Consider the following 21,326-nt stretch of genomic DNA (forward strand, 5'->3'; position numbering starts at 1 on the left):
TGGCCAGAGTTTCCAGATGGGCTGAACACCCTCGTGGCCTCCTGCAGAGCAGAGAGGGAAGCCAGGGTGCCAGCCTGCGCTGTCTGGAAACACGGCCAGCAGACATCTTCTTCTTCTCCCACTTTCTTCTCTGCATCACGAGTCCTTGTTATCTCCTGCTGTTCTGCGTCATGAGTTCATCTGGAAGCAAGTCAAGAGCATCCTCTTTGTTCTTCCTCTGGCCATGTAAGGGAGGAAGAAGTGCTTCCCGTTGTGGTGAAGGGGGGTCTGACTGCCAGGTGTCCTTGTGGCAGCGTGGGCTGGATCCTTTCCTCCATGTGCTGCTTTGATTCCTTCTTCAGACTCATTAAAGTTTTTGCTTCCAAGTAATCTGAGTCTCCTTATGTTCCTTTTCTATTGGGATGTTCTGTGAAGATGTACAGGGAGAAATGTGATGTCTTGGAGTGGAAAAACATGGGTGGATATGGTCCTAATATGGATCTCCTTCATGCCTGTAAGAGATGAGTACCCTTAAGGAATTTGGTCTTTGTAGGAGTGACTGAGAGGTGTGGTATTGGCAAGGTCTTAGAAGGATGTCCAGGAGCTCCCGCTCTCTAATTGTCGTATCACCAACAACCAAGGTTTGATCCTGTCTCCCCGTTGATGAAGCAAACCTTTGAATTGCTGGAAGGTATGTTTGTGCAGGCCAATGCCCAACTGGATGAAGCGCTGATGGTATATTAGCACTCTAAACATTTTGTATTGCCCATCCCTCCTCCAAGCACACCTGCCAAAGCCACAAAGAGGAGGGAGTCCCAAAGAAGTCAAAGGGATAGGTGGCATCCAGGACAGCTTTTAGAGGGTGATGTGAGGCCCCTTTAGATCTTGGCAGGACGCAGATAAATTCAGCCTTGGTGTGTATAATGGCGGCGGAATGCGAATGGCGATGCAAAGATTGTTTTCTCTCCTCCGAAAGGGCTTATGCAGAATCTTTCACTTGTCCTGAAAACACTGCAGAGGACAGGAATAGCGCAGGACAAGTATCATCTTCCCCACTGGAGCATTCCTGTGGTGAAAAGTGTTATGTCTTTCAGGGTACTACGCGTGCATCCCTGTGTCCTGAAGCCAAGTGGGTCTGGAGAAGCCCTGCAGGACCCCTCCAAAAATCCCATTCTGATGCTGTGCAGGCTAGGCTGTGCCTGGGTTGGTCCCAAGCCAATGATTGCTTTGTCCCTCCACCCTGGCCTCAAGCTGGGGAGACCGAGGTTGTGGTAGACCAACAGCTCTGTTCTCAGTCCCCCCTTCCCACACGCTTGTCCTCCGCAGGCAGTGCTGTGCTCCTGCCGCTCTGATCCTGCCTCAGGCAGAGTTAGGGGCACGTCTGGTGCCCTTGCTCATCTGGCTGCCCTTGTGAGGACTCCCAGAGCATGCGTGCTGCTGAGCCGGGTGGGTGGGGTGTGCTGGGGAAATCCTACCAAATATGTGCTTGTGCCTGCTGTGCAGGCAGAATGATGTGTATCAATTACTCAGCATGTGCTTTTGTTATTGAAGCTCTTGTAGTGGCTTTATGTGACAAGGTTTTGGTAGCAGTGGCCCACAGGGGTGGCTTCTGCGAGAAGAATCTAGAAGATGCCCCATTTTAGGTAAGGGCCCACTGCTGGCCAGAGTAGATCCAATAAGCAACGCTGTTTGCACCTCTCTGTGAGCATAATTAAGAAAGGGACACACACACACACACACAAAAAGGTGGTGCTACACAGCATCTGGGGGAGTGAGTCGTGAGAAAGAGCCTTGCAGGCGCCATGGTCAGTGAAGAAGGAGGGGGAGAGGTGCTCCAGGTGCTGGAGCCCAAGTTCCCTTACGGCCTATGGTGTGGACCATGGCGAAGAAGGCTGTCCCTCCGCAGCCCATGGAGTACCACGGTGGAGCAGGGTTCCATGCTGCAGCCCGTGGAGGAGGCCACGGTGGAGCAGGTGGACCTGCACTGAAGGAGGCTGCGGGCTGTGGAGGACCCCTGCCGGACCCAGATCCCGGGCCAGACCTGTGGCCTGTGGAGAGGAGCCTATGTAAGAGCAGGTGACCTGGCAGGAGCTGTTGCCTGTGGGGGACTCATTTTGGAGCAGTTTGCTCCTGATGGATTGACCCTGTGGTACGGACCCATATCTGGAGCAGTTCTTGAAGAGCTGCTGCCTGTGGGAAGTCCACGCACAATCAGTTCAGGAAGGACTGCATCCTGTGGGAGGGACCCCAACGTGCAGGTTACGAGAGTGACTGTGAAGGAGCGGCAGAGACAAATGGTATAGACTGACCACAACACCCGATCCCCCATTCCCCTGGGCCGCTCGAGGGGAGGAGGTTGAAGAGGGCAGATGGGAGGAAAGCATGTTTGGTTTCTTTTCTTTGTTTCTCACTCCTCTAGCTTGTTAGTAATAGGCAATAAATAGTAATAGGCAATAAATCTTACTATCTCCCTATGTTGAGGCTCTTTTGCCCATCACAATAATTATTGAGCGATCTCCCTGTCGTTATCTCAAACCTTGAGCCCTTTTTATCCTATTTTCTCCACCTCTCCCTTTGAGGAGGGGGAGTGAGGGAGCGGTTGTTGTGGAGCTCGGCCGCCCACCCAAGTAAAACAACCACAGCTCTCCAACAGAAACTCTTGGGAGGGCAGCAGCCTTCATTCCCAATTCTTGGAGTTAAGAGGTGTAAAGCAGGAAGGTACAAAGGGGAGAAGTACGATTACAAAAGAAGAGCCAGGCACATTTCTCCCAAGAGAATTGTTAATCTGAGGGAGTCTAAAACCAAGATTAGAGGTGCTCTGCCTAGAAATACAATGACTAAAAGAACCTGAGTAAGCACTGCGTTAAGGAGGGAGATTGATAATGCTGACCCTCACACCTGGAAGTCCATCCTGAAACTTCAAGGCTAGGGAGGAGATGTACACCAGAAATCAGGGTGAGTGTTGGAGCAAGGCTCCAGGGAGTAAGAGGCTCCCATTCCCTAAAGAGGTAGGACAATCCGCATCATTGTCTTCATCATCTCTTTGTGCTGATGTGTATTTTTGCCCGGAAACATTCTGGCCTCTAATCCTGTGACTTGAAAGAAGCCAGCGTGGCAGAATGGCTATGACATGAGCAAGGAAATGAAAAGGGAGCATTGCAGGGAACAAATAAATGCCAGAGATTCTTAAATTGTAATATTTTGCATGTGAGATGAGCTTGCTAGTAAAAACACTACTTGTGCAAATGGTGCCTCTGGGCCTGGGGCAGTCTGGAACAGGATAAAAACTCATTCAACAGCAAGCTGCCTCATCCACTTCTCTTGCCGTCTCCTCCTTGGTGAACAAGGTGAGCTGTAGGAGCCTTCTGCGTACTCCCCTCTTGCTCTTCTCCCCTTGGCCTTCTGGCCTCCACCGAGGCTCTGCCTCTGTGTAGGTTTGGTGTGGGCCTTGCTCCTTGACTCTGCTCCCTCTGTTGCTGTTCTGCTTGTCACTGAGGGGGAAGGTGGGAGGAGGTCTTGGACTGTCTTTGCAGGGGCCCCGGGACTTCTCTCTGTCCTTGTCGACTGTGTCCCTGTTCCCCAGACTGTGCCTTCTGTCTTGGCCAGCAGGCTGTCAGGCTGCTGCTGACATGCTGCGTGTGCTTTGCCTGCCCCCTCTCCCAGGTTCGCCTCCATCCCGCAGCCATGTCCTGCTACGATCTGTGCCGTCCCTGTGGGCCAACCCCGCTTGCCAACAGCTGCAACGAGCCCTGTGTCCGGCAGTGCCAGGACTCCCGTGTGGTGATCCAGCCCTCTCCCGTGGTGGTGACCCTGCCCGGCCCCATCCTCAGCTCCTTCCCCCAGAACACCGCTGTGGGATCCACCACCTCAGCTGCCGTTGGCAGCATCCTGAGTGAGGAGGGAGTGCCCATCTCCTCCGGGGGCTTTGGCCTCTCTGGCTTTGGTGGCCGCTACAGTGGCAGGAGGTGCCTGCCCTGCTAAAGCCCACGAGGATGTCCAGTGAGCGCATCGACCAGGAAGCCCGAAGCCAGGTGCCGGACTGAGGACGGAGCTGCTGGCCAGAGTTTCCAGATGGGCTGAACACCCTCGTGGCCTCCTGCAGAGCAGAGAGGGAAGCCAGGGTGCCAGCCTGCGCTGTCTGGAAACACGGCCAGCAGACATCTTCTTCTTCTCCCACTTTCTTCTCTGCATCACGAGTCCTTGTTATCTCCTGCTGTTCTGCGTCATGAGTTCATCTGGAAACAAGTCAAGAGCATCCTCTTTGTTCTTCCTCTGGCCATGTAAGGGAGGAAGAAGTGCTTCCCGTTGTGGTGAAGGGGGGTCTGACTGCCAGGTGTCCTTGTGGCAGCGTGGGCTGGATCCTTTCCTCCATGTGCTGCTTTGATTCCTTCTTCAGACTCATTAAATTTTTTGCTTCCAAGTAATCTGAGTCTCCTTATGTTCCTTTTCTATTGGGATGTTCTGTGAAGATGTACAGGGAGAAATGTGATGTCTTGGAGTGGAAAAACATGGGTGGATATGGTCCTAATATGGATCTCCTTCATGCCTGTAAGAGATGAGTACCCTTAAGGAATTTGGTCTTTGTAGGAGTGACTGAGAGGTGTGGTATTGGCAAGGTCTTAGAAGGATGTCCAGGAGCTCCCGCTCTCTAATTGTCGTATCACCAACAACCAAGGTTTGATCCTGTCTCCCCGTTGATGAAGCAAACCTTTGAATTGCTGGAAGGTATGTTTGTGCAGGCCAATGCCCAACTGGATGAAGCGCTGATGGTATATTAGCACTCTAAACATTTTGTATTGCCCATCCCTCCTCCAAGCACACCTGCCAAAGCCACAAAGAGGAGGGAGTCCCAAAGAAGTCAAAGGGATAGGTGGCATCCAGGACAGCTTTTAGAGGGTGATGTGAGGCCCCTTTAGATCTTGGCAGGACGCAGATAAATTCAGCCTTGGTGTGTATAATGGCGGCGGAATGCGAATGGCGATGCAAAGATTGTTTTCTCTCCTCCGAAAGGGCTTATGCAGAATCTTTCACTTGTCCTGAAAACACTGCAGAGGACAGGAATAGCGCGGGACAAGTATCATCTTCCCCACTGGAGCATTCCTGTGGTGAAAAGTGTTATGTCTTTCAGGGTACTACGCGTGCATCCCTGTGTCCTGAAGCCAAGTGGGTCTGGAGAAGCCCTGCAGGACCCCTCCAAAAATCCCATTCTGATGCTGTGCAGGCTAGGCTGTGCCTGGGTTGGTCCCAAGCCAATGATTGCTTTGTCCCTCCACCCTGGCCTCAAGCTGGGGAGACCGAGGTTGTGGTAGACCAACAGCTCTGTTCTCAGTCCCCCCTTCCCACACGCTTGTCCTCCGCAGGCAGTGCTGTGCTCCTGCCGCTCTGATCCTGCCTCAGGCAGAGTTAGGGGCACGTCTGGTGCCCTTGCTCATCTGGCTGCCCTTGTGAGGACTCCCAGAGCATGCGTGCTGCTGAGCCGGGTGGGTGGGGTGTGCTGGGGAAATCCTACCAAATATGTGCTTGTGCCTGCTGTGCAGGCAGAATGATGTGTATCAATTACTCAGCATGTGCTTTTGTTATTGAAGCTCTTGTAGTGGCTTTATGTGACAAGGTTTTGGTAGCAGTGGCCCACAGGGGTGGCTTCTGCGAGAAGAATCTAGAAGATGCCCTATTTTAGGTAAGGGCCCACTGCTGGCCAGAGTAGATCCAATAAGCAACGCTGTTTGCACCTCTCTGTGAGCATAATTAAGAAAGGGACACACACACACACACACAAAAAGGTGGTGCTACACAGCATCTGGGGGAGTGAGTCGTGAGAAAGAGCCTTGCAGGCGCCATGGTCAGTGAAGAAGGAGGGGGAGAGGTGCTCCAGGTGCTGGAGCCCAAGTTCCCTTACGGCCTATGGTGTGGACCATGGCGAAGAAGGCTGTCCCTCCGCAGCCCATGGAGTACCACGGTGGAGCAGGGTTCCATGCTGCAGCCCGTGGAGGAGGCCACGGTGGAGCAGGTGGACCTGCACTGAAGGAGGCTGCGGGCTGTGGAGGACCCCTGCCGGACCCAGATCCCGGGCCAGACCTGTGGCCTGTGGAGAGGAGCCTATGTAAGAGCAGGTGACCTGGCAGGAGCTGTTGCCTGTGGGGGACTCATTTTGGAGCAGTTTGCTCCTGATGGATTGACCCTGTGGTACGGACCCATATCTGGAGCAGTTCTTGAAGAGCTGCTGCCTGTGGGAAGTCCACGCACAATCAGTTCAGGAAGGACTGCATCCTGTGGGAGGGACCCCAACGTGCAGGTTACGAGAGTGACTGTGAAGGAGCGGCAGAGACAAATGGTATAGACTGACCACAACACCCGATCCCCCATTCCCCTGGGCCGCTCGAGGGGAGGAGGTTGAAGAGGGCAGATGGGAGGAAAGCATGTTTGGTTTCTTTTCTTTGTTTCTCACTCCTCTAGCTTGTTAGTAATAGGCAATAAATAGTAATAGGCAATAAATCTTACTATCTCCCTATGTTGAGGCTCTTTTGCCCATCACAATAATTATTGAGCGATCTCCCTGTCGTTATCTCAAACCTTGAGCCCTTTTTATCCTATTTTCTCCACCTCTCCCTTTGAGGAGGGGGAGTGAGGGAGCGGTTGTTGTGGAGCTCGGCCGCCCACCCAAGTAAAACAACCACAGCTCTCCAACAGAAACTCTTGGGAGGGCAGCAGCCTTCATTCCCAATTCTTGGAGTTAAGAGGTGTAAAGCAGGAAGGTACAAAGGGGAGAAGTACGATTACAAAAGAAGAGCCAGGCACATTTCTCCCAAGAGAATTGTTAATCTGAGGGAGTCTAAAACCAAGATTAGAGGTGCTCTGCCTAGAAATACAATGACTAAAAGAACCTGAGTAAGCACTGCGTTAAGGAGGGAGATTGATAATGCTGACCCTCACACCTGGAAGTCCATCCTGAAACTTCAAGGCTAGGGAGGAGATGTACGCCAGAAATCAGGGTGAGTGTTGGAGCAAGGCTCCAGGGAGTAAGAGGCTCCCATTCCCTAAAGAGGTAGGACAATCCGCATCATTGTCTTCATCATCTCTTTGTGCTGATGTGTATTTTTGCCCGGAAACATTCTGGCCTCTAATCCTGTGACTTGAAAGAAGCCAGCGTGGCAGAATGGCTATGACATGAGCAAGGAAATGAAAAGGGAGCATTGCAGGGAACAAATAAATGCCAGAGATTCTTAAATTGTAATATTTTGCATGTGAGATGAGCTTGCTAGTAAAAACACTACTTGTGCAAATGGTGCCTCTGGGCCTGGGGCAGTCTGGAACAGGATAAAAACTCATTCAACAGCAAGCTGCCTCATCCACTTCTCTTGCCGTCTCCTCCTTGGTGAACAAGGTGAGCTGTAGGAGCCTTCTGCGTACTCCCCTCTTGCTCTTCTCCCCTTGGCCTTCTGGCCTCCACCGAGGCTCTGCCTCTGTGTAGGTTTGGTGTGGGCCTTGCTCCTTGACTCTGCTCCCTCTGTTGCTGTTCTGCTTGTCACTGAGGGGGAAGGTGGGAGGAGGTCTTGGACTGTCTTTGCAGGGGCCCCGGGACTTCTCTCTGTCCTTGTCGACTGTGTCCCTGTTCCCCAGACTGTGCCTTCTGTCTTGGCCAGCAGGCTGTCAGGCTGCTGCTGACATGCTGCGTGTGCTTTGCCTGCCCCCTCTCCCAGGTTCGCCTCCATCCCGCAGCCATGTCCTGCTACGATCTGTGCCGTCCCTGTGGGCCAACCCCGCTTGCCAACAGCTGCAACGAGCCCTGTGTCCGGCAGTGCCAGGACTCCCGTGTGGTGATCCAGCCCTCTCCCGTGGTGGTGACCCTGCCCGGCCCCATCCTCAGCTCCTTCCCCCAGAACACCGCTGTGGGATCCACCACCTCAGCTGCCGTTGGCAGCATCCTGAGTGAGGAGGGAGTGCCCATCTCCTCCGGGGGCTTTGGCCTCTCTGGCTTTGGTGGCCGCTACAGTGGCAGGAGGTGCCTGCCCTGCTAAAGCCCACGAGGATGTCCAGTGAGCGCATCGACCAGGAAGCCCGAAGCCAGGTGCCGGACTGAGGACGGAGCTGCTGGCCAGAGTTTCCAGATGGGCTGAACACCCTCGTGGCCTCCTGCAGAGCAGAGAGGGAAGCCAGGGTGCCAGCCTGCGCTGTCTGGAAACACGGCCAGCAGACATCTTCTTCTTCTCCCACTTTCTTCTCTGCATCACGAGTCCTTGTTATCTCCTGCTGTTCTGCGTCATGAGTTCATCTGGAAGCAAGTCAAGAGCATCCTCTTTGTTCTTCCTCTGGCCATGTAAGGGAGGAAGAAGTGCTTCCCGTTGTGGTGAAGGGGGGTCTGACTGCCAGGTGTCCTTGTGGCAGCGTGGGCTGGATCCTTTCCTCCATGTGCTGCTTTGATTCCTTCTTCAGACTCATTAAAGTTTTTGCTTCCAAGTAATCTGAGTCTCCTTATGTTCCTTTTCTATTGGGATGTTCTGTGAAGATGTACAGGGAGAAATGTGATGTCTTGGAGTGGAAAAACATGGGTGGATATGGTCCTAATATGGATCTCCTTCATGCCTGTAAGAGATGAGTACCCTTAAGGAATTTGGTCTTTGTAGGAGTGACTGAGAGGTGTGGTATTGGCAAGGTCTTAGAAGGATGTCCAGGAGCTCCCGCTCTCTAATTGTCGTATCACCAACAACCAAGGTTTGATCCTGTCTCCCCGTTGATGAAGCAAACCTTTGAATTGCTGGAAGGTATGTTTGTGCAGGCCAATGCCCAACTGGATGAAGCGCTGATGGTATATTAGCACTCTAAACATTTTGTATTGCCCATCCCTCCTCCAAGCACACCTGCCAAAGCCACAAAGAGGAGGGAGTCCCAAAGAAGTCAAAGGGATAGGTGGCATCCAGGACAGCTTTTAGAGGGTGATGTGAGGCCCCTTTAGATCTTGGCAGGACGCAGATAAATTCAGCCTTGGTGTGTATAATGGCGGCGGAATGCGAATGGCGATGCAAAGATTGTTTTCTCTCCTCCGAAAGGGCTTATGCAGAATCTTTCACTTGTCCTGAAAACACTGCAGAGGACAGGAATAGCGCGGGACAAGTATCATCTTCCCCACTGGAGCATTCCTGTGGTGAAAAGTGTTATGTCTTTCAGGGTACTACGCGTGCATCCCTGTGTCCTGAAGCCAAGTGGGTCTGGAGAAGCCCTGCAGGACCCCTCCAAAAATCCCATTCTGATGCTGTGCAGGCTAGGCTGTGCCTGGGTTGGTCCCAAGCCAATGATTGCTTTGTCCCTCCACCCTGGCCTCAAGCTGGGGAGACCGAGGTTGTGGTAGACCAACAGCTCTGTTCTCAGTCCCCCCTTCCCACACGCTTGTCCTCCGCAGGCAGTGCTGTGCTCCTGCCGCTCTGATCCTGCCTCAGGCAGAGTTAGGGGCACGTCTGGTGCCCTTGCTCATCTGGCTGCCCTTGTGAGGACTCCCAGAGCATGCGTGCTGCTGAGCCGGGTGGGTGGGGTGTGCTGGGGAAATCCTACCAAATATGTGCTTGTGCCTGCTGTGCAGGCAGAATGATGTGTATCAATTACTCAGCATGTGCTTTTGTTATTGAAGCTCTTGTAGTGGCTTTATGTGACAAGGTTTTGGTAGCAGTGGCCCACAGGGGTGGCTTCTGCGAGAAGAATCTAGAAGATGCCCCATTTTAGGTAAGGGCCCACTGCTGGCCAGAGTAGATCCAATAAGCAACGCTGTTTGCACCTCTCTGTGAGCATAATTAAGAAAGGGACACACACACACACACACAAAAAGGTGGTGCTACACAGCATCTGGGGGAGTGAGTCGTGAGAAAGAGCCTTGCAGGCGCCATGGTCAGTGAAGAAGGAGGGGGAGAGGTGCTCCAGGTGCTGGAGCCCAAGTTCCCTTACGGCCTATGGTGTGGACCATGGCGAAGAAGGCTGTCCCTCCGCAGCCCATGGAGTACCACGGTGGAGCAGGGTTCCATGCTGCAGCCCGTGGAGGAGGCCACGGTGGAGCAGGTGGACCTGCACTGAAGGAGGCTGCGGGCTGTGGAGGACCCCTGCCGGACCCAGATCCCGGGCCAGACCTGTGGCCTGTGGAGAGGAGCCTATGTAAGAGCAGGTGACCTGGCAGGAGCTGTTGCCTGTGGGGGACTCATTTTGGAGCAGTTTGCTCCTGATGGATTGACCCTGTGGTACGGACCCATATCTGGAGCAGTTCTTGAAGAGCTGCTGCCTGTGGGAAGTCCACGCACAATCAGTTCAGGAAGGACTGCATCCTGTGGGAGGGACCCCAACGTGCAGGTTACGAGAGTGACTGTGAAGGAGCGGCAGAGACAAATGGTATAGACTGACCACAACACCCGATCCCCCATTCCCCTGGGCCGCTCGAGGGGAGGAGGTTGAAGAGGGCAGATGGGAGGAAAGCATGTTTGGTTTCTTTTCTTTGTTTCTCACTCCTCTAGCTTGTTAGTAATAGGCAATAAATAGTAATAGGCAATAAATCTTACTATCTCCCTATGTTGAGGCTCTTTTGCCCATCACAATAATTATTGAGCGATCTCCCTGTCGTTATCTCAAACCTTGAGCCCTTTTTATCCTATTTTCTCCACCTCTCCCTTTGAGGAGGGGGAGTGAGGGAGCGGTTGTTGTGGAGCTCGGCCGCCCACCCAAGTAAAACAACCACAGCTCTCCAACAGAAACTCTTGGGAGGGCAGCAGCCTTCATTCCCAATTCTTGGAGTTAAGAGGTGTAAAGCAGGAAGGTACAAAGGGGAGAAGTACGATTACAAAAGAAGAGCCAGGCACATTTCTCCCAAGAGAATTGTTAATCTGAGGGAGTCTAAAACCAAGATTAGAGGTGCTCTGCCTAGAAATACAATGACTAAAAGAACCTGAGTAAGCACTGCGTTAAGGAGGGAGATTGATAATGCTGACCCTCACACCTGGAAGTCCATCCTGAAACTTCAAGGCTAGGGAGGAGATGTACGCCAGAAATCAGGGTGAGTGTTGGAGCAAGGCTCCAGGGAGTAAGAGGCTCCCATTCCCTAAAGAGGTAGGACAATCCGCATCATTGTCTTCATCATCTCTTTGTGCTGATGTGTATTTTTGCCCGGAAACATTCTGGCCTCTAATCCTGTGACTTGAAAGAAGCCAGCGTGGCAGAATGGCTATGACATGAGCAAGGAAATGAAAAGGGAGCATTGCAGGGAACAAATAAATGCCAGAGATTCTTAAATTGTAATATTTTGCATGTGAGATGAGCTTGCTAGTAAAAACACTACTTGTGCAAATGGTGCCTCTGGGCCTGGGGCAGTCTGGAACAGGATAAAAACTCATTCAACAGCAAGCTGCCTCATCCACTTCTCTTGCCGTCTCCTCCTTGGTGAACAAGGTGAGCTGTAGGAGCCTTCTGCGTACTCCCCTCTTGCTCTTCTCCCCTTGGCCTTCTGGCCTCCACCGAGGCTCTGCCTCTGTGTAGGTTTGGTGTGGGCCTTGCTCCTTGACTCTGCTCCCTCTGTTGCTGTTCTGCTTGTCACTGAGGGGGAAGGTGGGAGGAGGTCTTGGACTGTCTTTGCAGGGGCCCCGGGACTTCTCTCTGTCCTTGTCGACTGTGTCCCTGTTCCCCAGACTGTGCCTTCTGTCTTGGCCAGCAGGCTGTCAGGCTGCTGCTGACATGCTGCGTGTGCTTTGCCTGCCCCCTCTCCCAGGTTCGCCTCCATCCCGCAGCCATGTCCTGCTACGATCTGTGCCGTCCCTGTGGGCCAACCCCGCTTGCCAACAGCTGCAACGAGCCCTGTGTCCGGCAGTGCCAGGACTCCCGTGTGGTGATCCAGCCCTCTCCCGTGGTGGTGACCCTGCCCGGCCCCATCCTCAGCTCCTTCCCCCAGAACACCGCTGTGGGATCCACCACCTCAGCTGCCGTTGGCAGCATCCTGAGTGAGGAGGGAGTGCCCATCTCCTCCGGGGGCTTTGGCCTCTCTGGCTTTGGTGGCCGCTACAGTGGCAGGAGGTGCCTGCCCTGCTAAAGCCCACGAGGATGTCCAGTGAGCGCATCGACCAGGAAGCCCGAAGCCAGGTGCCGGACTGAGGACGGAGCTGCTGGCCAGAGTTTCCAGATGGGCTGAACACCCTCGTGGCCTCCTGCAGAGCAGAGAGGGAAGCCAGGGTGCCAGCCTGCGCTGTCTGGAAACACGGCCAGCAGACAGCTTCTTCTTCTCCCACTTTCTTCTCTGCATCACGAGTCCTTGTTATCTCCTGCTGTTCTGCGTCATGAGTTCATCTGGAAGCAAGTCAAGAGCATCCTCTTTGTTCTTCCTCTGGCCATGTAAGGGAGGAAGAAGTGCTTCCTGTTGTGGTGAAGGGGGGTCTGACTGCCAGGTGTCCTTGTGGCAGCGTGGGCTGGATCCTTTCCTCCATGTGCTGCTTTGATTCCTTCTTCAGACTCATTAAAGTTTTTGCTTCCAAGTAATCTGAGTCTCCTTATGTTCCTTTTCTATTGGGATGTTCTGTGAAGATGTACAGGGAGAAATGTGATGTCTTGGAGTGGAAAAACATGGGTGGATATGGTCCTAATATGGATCTCCTTCATGCCTGTAAGAGATGAGTACCCTTAAGGAATTTGGTCTTTGTAGGAGTGACTGAGAGGTGTGGTATTGGCAAGGTCTTAGAAGGATGTCCAGGAGCTCCCGCTCTCTAATTGTCGTATCACCAACAACCAAGGTTTGATCCTGTCTCCCCGTTGATGAAGCAAACCTTTGAATTGCTGGAAGGTATGTTTGTGCAGGCCAATGCCCAACTGGATGAAGCGCTGATGGTATATTAGCACTCTAAACATTTTGTATTGCCCATCCCTCCTCCAAGCACACCTGCCAAAGCCACAAAGAGGAGGGAGTCCCAAAGAAGTCAAAGGGATAGGTGGCATCCAGGACAGCTTTTAGAGGGTGATGTGAGGCCCCTTTAGATCTTGGCAGGACGCAGATAAATTCAGCCTTGGTGTGTATAATGGCGGCGGAATGCGAATGGCGATGCAAAGATTGTTTTCTCTCCTCCGAAAGGGCTTATGCAGAATCTTTCACTTGTCCTGAAAACACTGCAGAGGACAGGAATAGCGCGGGACAAGTATCATCTTCCCCACTGGAGCATTCCTGTGGTGAAAAGTGTTATGTCTTTCAGGGTACTACGCGTGCATCCCTGTGTCCTGAAGCCAAGTGGGTCTGGAGAAGCCCTGCAGGACCCCTCCAAAAATCCCATTCTGATGCTGTGCAGGCTAGGCTGTGCCTGGGTTGGTCCCAAGCCAATGATTGCTTTGTCCCTCCACCCTGGCCTCAAGCTGGGGAGACCGAGGTTGTGGTAGACCAACAGCTCTGTTCTCAGTCCCCCCTTCCCACACGCTTGTCCTCCGCAGGCAGTGCTGTGCTCCTGCCGCTCTGATCCTGCCTCAGGCAGAGTTAGGGGCACGTCTGGTGCCCTTGCTCATCTGGCTGCCCTTGTGAGGACTCCCAGAGCATGCGTGCTGCTGAGCCGGGTGGGTGGGGTGTGCTGGGGAAATCCTACCAAATATGTGCTTGTGCCTGCTGTGCAGGCAGAATGATGTGTATCAATTACTCAGCATGTGCTTTTGTTATTGAAGCTCTTGTAGTGGCTTTATGTGACAAGGTTTTGGTAGCAGTGGCCCACAGGGGTGGCTTCTGCGAGAAGAGTCTAGAAGATGCCCCATTTTAGGTAAGGGCCCACTGCTGGCCAGAGTAGATCCAATAAGCAACGCTGTTTGCACCTCTCTGTGAGCATAATTAAGAAAGGGACACACACACACACACACAAAAAGGTGGTGCTACACAGCATCTGGGGGAGTGAGTCGTGAGAAAGAGCCTTGCAGGCGCCATGGTCAGTGAAGAAGGAGGGGGAGAGGTGCTCCAGGTGCTGGAGCCCAAGTTCCCTTACGGCCTATGGTGTGGACCATGGCGAAGAAGGCTGTCCCTCCGCAGCCCATGGAGTACCACGGTGGAGCAGGGTTCCATGCTGCAGCCCGTGGAGGAGGCCACGGTGGAGCAGGTGGACCTGCACTGAAGGAGGCTGCGGGCTGTGGAGGACCCCTGCCGGACCCAGATCCCGGGCCAGACCTGTGGCCTGTGGAGAGGAGCCTATGTAAGAGCAGGTGACCTGGCAGGAGCTGTTGCCTGTGGGGGACTCATTTTGGAGCAGTTTGCTCCTGATGGATTGACCCTGTGGTACGGACCCATATCTGGAGCAGTTCTTGAAGAGCTGCTGCCTGTGGGAAGTCCACGCACAATCAGTTCAGGAAGGACTGCATCCTGTGGGAGGGACCCCAACGTGCAGGTTACGAGAGTGACTGTGAAGGAGCGGCAGAGACAAATGGTATAGACTGACCACAACACCCGATCCCCCATTCCCCTGGGCCGCTCGAGGGGAGGAGGTTGAAGAGGGCAGATGGGAGGAAAGCATGTTTGGTTTCTTTTCTTTGTTTCTCACTCCTCTAGCTTGTTAGTAATAGGCAATAAATAGTAATAGGCAATAAATCTTACTATCTCCCTATGTTGAGGCTCTTTTGCCCATCACAATAATTATTGAGCGATCTCCCTGTCGTTATCTCAAACCTTGAGCCCTTTTTATCCTATTTTCTCCACCTCTCCCTTTGAGGAGGGGGAGTGAGGGAGCGGTTGTTGTGGAGCTCGGCCGCCCACCCAAGTAAAACAACCACAGCTCTCCAACAGAAACTCTTGGGAGGGCAGCAGCCTTCATTCCCAATTCTTGGAGTTAAGAGGTGTAAAGCAGGAAGGTACAAAGGGGAGAAGTACGATTACAAAAGAAGAGCCAGGCACATTTCTCCCAAGAGAATTGTTAATCTGAGGGAGTCTAAAACCAAGATTAGAGGTGCTCTGCCTAGAAATACAATGACTAAAAGAACCTGAGTAAGCACTGCGTTAAGGAGGGAGATTGATAATGCTGACCCTCACACCTGGAAGTCCATCCTGAAACTTCAAGGCTAGGGAGGAGATGTACACCAGAAATCAGGGTGAGTGTTGGAGCAAGGCTCCAGGGAGTAAGAGGCTCCCATTCCCTAAAGAGGTAGGACAATCCGCATCATTGTCTTCATCATCTCTTTGTGCTGATGTGTATTTTTGCCCGGAAACATTCTGGCCTCTAATCCTGTGACTTGAAAGAAGCCAGCGTGGCAGAATGGCTATGACATGAGCAAGGAAATGAAAAGGGAGCATTGCAGGGAACAAATAAATGCCAGAGATTCTTAAATTGTAATATTTTGCATGTGAGATGAGCTTGCTAGTAAAAACACTACTTGTGCAAATGGTGCCTCTGGGCCTGGGGCAGTCTGGAACAGGATAAAAACTCATTCAACAGCAAGCTGCCTCATCCACTTCTCTTGCCGTCTCCTCCTTGGTGAACAAGGTGAGCTGTAGGAGCCTTCTGCGTACTCCCCTCTTGCTCTTCTCCCCTTGGCCTTCTGGCCTCCACCGAGGCTCTGCCTCTGTGTAGGTTTGGTGTGGGCCTTGCTCCTTGACTCTGCTCCCTCTGTTGCTGTTCTGCTTGTCACTGAGGGGGAAGGTGGGAGGAGGTCTTGGACTGTCTTTGCAGGGGCCCCGGGACTTCTCTCTGTCCTTGTCGACTGTGTCCCTGTTCCCCAGACTGTGCCTTCTGTCTTGGCCAGCAGGCTGTCAGGCTGCTGCTGACATGCTGCGTGTGCTTTGCCTGCCCCCTCTCCCAGGTTCGCCTCCATCCCGCAGCCATGTCCTGCTACGATCTGTGCCGTCCCTGTGGGCCAACCCCGCTTGCCAACAGCTGCAACGAGCCCTGTGTCCGGCAGTGCCAGGACTCCCGTGTGGTGATCCAGCCCTCTCCCGTGGTGGTGACCCTGCCCGGCCCCATCCTCAGCTCCTTCCCCCAGAACACCGCTGTGGGATCCACCACCTCAGCTGCCGTTGGCAGCATCCTGAGTGAGGAGGGAGTGCCCATCTCCTCCGGGGGCTTTGGCCTCTCTGGCTTTGGTGGCCGCTACAGTGGCAGGAGGTGCCTGCCCTGCTAAAGCCCACGAGGATGTCCAGTGAGCGCATCGACCAGGAAGCCCGAAGCCAGGTGCCGGACTGAGGACGGAGCTGCTGGCCAGAGTTTCCAGATGGGCTGAACACCCTCGTGGCCTCCTGCAGAGCAGAGAGGGAAGCCAGGGTGCCAGCCTGCGCTGTCTGGAAACACGGCCAGCAGACATCTTCTTCTTCTCCCACTTTCTTCTCTGCATCACGAGTCCTTGTTATCTCCTGCTGTTCTGCGTCATGAGTTCATCTGGAAGCAAGTCAAGAGCATCCTCTTTGTTCTTCCTCTGGCCATGTAAGGGAGGAAGAAGTGCTTCCCGTTGTGGTGAAGGGGGGTCTGACTGCCAGGTGTCCTTGTGGCAGCGTGGGCTGGATCCTTTCCTCCATGTGCTGCTTTGATTCCTTCTTCAGACTCATTAAAGTTTTTGCTTCCAAGTAATCTGAGTCTCCTTATGTTCCTTTTCTATTGGGATGTTCTGTGAAGATGTACAGGGAGAAATGTGATGTCTTGGAGTGGAAAAACATGGGTGGATATGGTCCTAATATGGATCTCCTTCATGCCTGTAAGAGATGAGTACCCTTAAGGAATTTGGTCTTTGTAGGAGTGACTGAGAGGTGTGGTATTGGCAAGGTCTTAGAAGGATGTCCAGGAGCTCCCGCTCTCTAATTGTCGTATCACCAACAACCAAGGTTTGATCCTGTCTCCCCGTTGATGAAGCAAACCTTTGAATTGCTGGAAGGTATGTTTGTGCAGGCCAATGCCCAACTGGATGAAGCGCTGATGGTATATTAGCACTCTAAACATTTTGTATTGCCCATCCCTCCTCCAAGCACACCTGCCAAAGCCACAAAGAGGAGGGAGTCCCAAAGAAGTCAAAGGGATAGGTGGCATCCAGGACAGCTTTTAGAGGGTGATGTGAGGCCCCTTTAGATCTTGGCAGGACGCAGATAAATTCAGCCTTGGTGTGTATAATGGCGGCGGAATGCGAATGGCGATGCAAAGATTGTTTTCTCTCCTCCGAAAGGGCTTATGCAGAATCTTTCACTTGTCCTGAAAACACTGCAGAGGACAGGAATAGCGCAGGACAAGTATCATCTTCCCCACTGGAGCATTCCTGTGGTGAAAAGTGTTATGTCTTTCAGGGTACTACGCGTGCATCCCTGTGTCCTGAAGCCAAGTGGGTCTGGAGAAGCCCTGCAGGACCCCTCCAAAAATCCCATTCTGATGCTGTGCAGGCTAGGCTGTGCCTGGGTTGGTCCCAAGCCAATGATTGCTTTGTCCCTCCACCCTGGCCTCAAGCTGGGGAGACCGAGGTTGTGGTAGACCAACAGCTCTGTTCTCAGTCCCCCCTTCCCACACGCTTGTCCTCCGCAGGCAGTGCTGTGCTCCTGCCGCTCTGATCCTGCCTCAGGCAGAGTTAGGGGCACGTCTGGTGCCCTTGCTCATCTGGCTGCCCTTGTGAGGACTCCCAGAGCATGCGTGCTGCTGAGCCGGGTGGGTGGGGTGTGCTGGGGAAATCCTACCAAATATGTGCTTGTGCCTGCTGTGCAGGCAGAATGATGTGTATCAATTACTCAGCATGTGCTTTTGTTATTGAAGCTCTTGTAGTGGCTTTATGTGACAAGGTTTTGGTAGCAGTGGCCCACAGGGGTGGCTTCTGCGAGAAGAATCTAGAAGATGCCCCATTTTAGGTAAGGGCCCACTGCTGGCCAGAGTAGATCCAATAAGCAACGCTGTTTGCACCTCTCTGTGAGCATAATTAAGAAAGGGACACACACACACACACACAAAAAGGTGGTGCTACACAGCATCTGGGGGAGTGAGTCGTGAGAAAGAGCCTTGCAGGCGCCATGGTCAGTGAAGAAGGAGGGGGAGAGGTGCTCCAGGTGCTGGAGCCCAAGTTCCCTTACGGCCTATGGTGTGGACCATGGCGAAGAAGGCTGTCCCTCCGCAGCCCATGGAGTACCACGGTGGAGCAGGGTTCCATGCTGCAGCCCGTGGAGGAGGCCACGGTGGAGCAGGTGGACCTGCACTGAAGGAGGCTGCGGGCTGTGGAGGACCCCTGCCGGACCCAGATCCCGGGCCAGACCTGTGGCCTGTGGAGAGGAGCCTATGTAAGAGCAGGTGACCTGGCAGGAGCTGTTGCCTGTGGGGGACTCATTTTGGAGCAGTTTGCTCCTGATGGATTGACCCTGTGGTACGGACCCATATCTGGAGCAGTTCTTGAAGAGCTGCTGCCTGTGGGAAGTCCACGCACAATCAGTTCAGGAAGGACTGCATCCTGTGGGAGGGACCCCAACGTGCAGGTTACGAGAGTGACTGTGAAGGAGCGGCAGAGACAAATGGTATAGACTGACCACAACACCCGATCCCCCATTCCCCTGGGCCGCTCGAGGGGAGGAGGTTGAAGAGGGCAGATGGGAGGAAAGCATGTTTGGTTTCTTTTCTTTGTTTCTCACTCCTCTAGCTTGTTAGTAATAGGCAATAAATAGTAATAGGCAATAAATCTTACTATCTCCCTATGTTGAGGCTCTTTTGCCCATCACAATAATTATTGAGCGATCTCCCTGTCGTTATCTCAAACCTTGAGCCCTTTTTATCCTATTTTCTCCACCTCTCCCTTTGAGGAGGGGGAGTGAGGGAGCGGTTGTTGTGGAGCTCGGCCGCCCACCCAAGTAAAACAACCACAGCTCTCCAACAGAAACTCTTGGGAGGGCAGCAGCCTTCATTCCCAATTCTTGGAGTTAAGAGGTGTAAAGCAGGAAGGTACAAAGGGGAGAAGTACGATTACAAAAGAAGAGCCAGGCACATTTCTCCCAAGAGAATTGTTAATCTGAGGGAGTCTAAAACCAAGATTAGAGGTGCTCTGCCTAGAAATACAATGACTAAAAGAACCTGAGTAAGCACTGCGTTAAGGAGGGAGATTGATAATGCTGACCCTCACACCTGGAAGTCCATCCTGAAACTTCAAGGCTAGGGAGGAGATGTACGCCAGAAATCAGGGTGAGTGTTGGAGCAAGGCTCCAGGGAGTAAGAGGCTCCCATTCCCTAAAGAGGTAGGACAATCCGCATCATTGTCTTCATCATCTCTTTGTGCTGATGTGTATTTTTGCCCGGAAACATTCTGGCCTCTAATCCTGTGACTTGAAAGAAGCCAGCGTGGCAGAATGGCTATGACATGAGCAAGGAAATGAAAAGGGAGCATTGCAGGGAACAAATAAATGCCAGAGATTCTTAAATTGTAATATTTTGCATGTGAGATGAGCTTGCTAGTAAAAACACTACTTGTGCAAATGGTGCCTCTGGGCCTGGGGCAGTCTGGAACAGGATAAAAACTCATTCAACAGCAAGCTGCCTCATCCACTTCTCTTGCCGTCTCCTCCTTGGTGAACAAGGTGAGCTGTAGGAGCCTTCTGCGTACTCCCCTCTTGCTCTTCTCCCCTTGGCCTTCTGGCCTCCACCGAGGCTCTGCCTCTGTGTAGGTTTGGTGTGGGCCTTGCTCCTTGACTCTGCTCCCTCTGTTGCTGTTCTGCTTGTCACTGAGGGGGAAGGTGGGAGGAGGTCTTGGACTGTCTTTGCAGGGGCCCCGGGACTTCTCTCTGTCCTTGTCGACTGTGTCCCTGTTCCCCAGACTGTGCCTTCTGTCTTGGCCAGCAGGCTGTCAGGCTGCTGCTGACATGCTGCGTGTGCTTTGCCTGCCCCCTCTCCCAGGTTCGCCTCCATCCCGCAGCCATGTCCTGCTACGATCTGTGCCGTCCCTGTGGGCCAACCCCGCTTGCCAACAGCTGCAACGAGCCCTGTGTCCGGCAGTGCCAGGACTCCCGTGTGGTGATTGAACCATCTCCCGTGGTGGTGACCCTGCCCGGCCCCATCCTCAGCTCTTTCCCCCAGAACACCGCTGTGGGATCCACCACCTCAGCTGCCGTTGGCAGCATCCTGAGTGAGGAGGGAGTGCCCATCTCCTCCGGGGGCTTTGGCCTCTCTGGCTTTGGTGGCCGCTACTGCGGCAGAAGGTGCCTGCCCTGCTAAAGCCCACGAGGATGTCCAGTGAGCGCATCGACCAGGAAGCCCGAAGCCAGGTGCTGGACTGAGGACGGAGCTGCTGGCCAGAGTTTCCAGATGGGCTGAGCACTTTCGTGGCCTCCTGCAGAGCAGAGAGGGAAGCCAGGGTGCCAGCCTGCACTGTCTGGAAACACAGCCAGGAGACAGCTTCTTCTTCTTGCGCTTTCTTCTCTTCAGCATGAGTCCTTGTTGTCTCTTGCTGTCCTGTGCCATGAGTTCATCTGGAAGCAAGTCAAGAGCATCCTCTTTGTTCTTCCTCTCACCATGTGAGGGAGGAAGAAGTGCTTCCCATTGTGGTGAAGGGGGGTCTGACTGCCAGCTGTCCTTGTGGCAGCCCGGACTGGATTTCTTCGACCACGAGCTGCTTTGATTGCTTCTTGAGACTCATTAAAGTTTATGCTGCATTGTAATCTGTGTCTCCTCATGATACTTCCCTTTTGAGATTCTCAGCCACGCTCTCTAGAGGGAACTGGGATAACGTAGAATCTAAAGTTGTGGTTAGCCCCCACATCCTCTGTGTGCCTACAGTCCTGTTTCTGAAGCACTGAACCAGTCCCGCAGGGCTGCGCAGGTGCTGCTTGTATGTTTGCCAGACAATTCTGCAGCATTCAAGTGAGGGATTTTGGCGAGTCCCTGTCTCACCCTTGCCTACGAGAGCAAGGAGAGGAAGAAACCCTCCTGGATGAAGCTGTTGTGCCTTCCTGACCTTCTGCCCCAAAATGCAAGAGAGCCAACATCAGGGAGGGAAGCAACATGGCTTGAGAGTGGCTGTTTGGTCCAACTACACCGCGCTCTGGTGATTGCTCCTGCCACAGGGGAAACAAGGGAAAACAAGCTCCATAGCCCTTCTTCCCTTATGCTCTAGTCCTCCACAGGAGATGCTTTTGTCTGTGTCACCCACTCCTGCTTGAGGCAGAGTGAGGGGCACCTCTCATGCTATCCCCTGTGCTGGGGAAATCCTATGATGCCTTACACCACAGCTAAAGGCCTGCATTCTCTGACCAACCACTGGTATGAGGCAAAGCCCTCAGCCTTGCTGTGCAGGAAGACTCTCAGGAAACATGCTCCTTGTCAACATTCCTGAGCCACCTCGAGCTGACAGCAGGAGCAAAGTGCAGTGAAAAGCTGATACCAGGGAGGGAAGGCAACAACTGCAGCAGGCAATCAGGGAGCGCAGGGTGCTGCAAGGCATTGCAG

The 21,326-nt window shown here is 53.2% G+C and overlaps 5 pseudogenes across 5 annotated transcripts; all 5 read left to right on the forward strand.

Annotated features, from left to right (window-relative positions):
• Positions 1–3,663: 3,663 nt before the first annotated feature.
• Positions 3,664–3,960, forward strand: LOC311424989 (feather beta keratin pseudogene; annotated as a pseudogene). Its single transcript has one exon. The product of its transcript is annotated as a feather beta keratin pseudogene (transcript).
• A 3,737-nt stretch (positions 3,961–7,697) lies between these two features.
• LOC311424991 (feather beta keratin pseudogene) lies at positions 7,698–7,994 on the forward strand (annotated as a pseudogene). The gene has a single exon. The product of its transcript is annotated as a feather beta keratin pseudogene (transcript).
• Positions 7,995–11,731: 3,737 nt separating this feature from the next.
• On the forward strand, positions 11,732–12,028 carry LOC311424988 (feather beta keratin pseudogene; annotated as a pseudogene). Its single transcript has one exon. The product of its transcript is annotated as a feather beta keratin pseudogene (transcript).
• A 3,737-nt stretch (positions 12,029–15,765) lies between these two features.
• LOC311424992 (feather beta keratin pseudogene) lies at positions 15,766–16,062 on the forward strand (annotated as a pseudogene). Its single transcript has one exon. The product of its transcript is annotated as a feather beta keratin pseudogene (transcript).
• A 3,737-nt stretch (positions 16,063–19,799) lies between these two features.
• On the forward strand, positions 19,800–20,096 carry LOC311424993 (feather beta keratin pseudogene; annotated as a pseudogene). Its single transcript has one exon. The product of its transcript is annotated as a feather beta keratin pseudogene (transcript).
• Positions 20,097–21,326: the final 1,230 nt, after the last annotated feature.

Source organism: Aythya ferina (assembly GCF_964211825.1).
Source record: "Aythya ferina genome assembly, chromosome: 29".
NCBI lineage: Eukaryota > Metazoa > Chordata > Aves > Anseriformes > Anatidae > Aythya > Aythya ferina.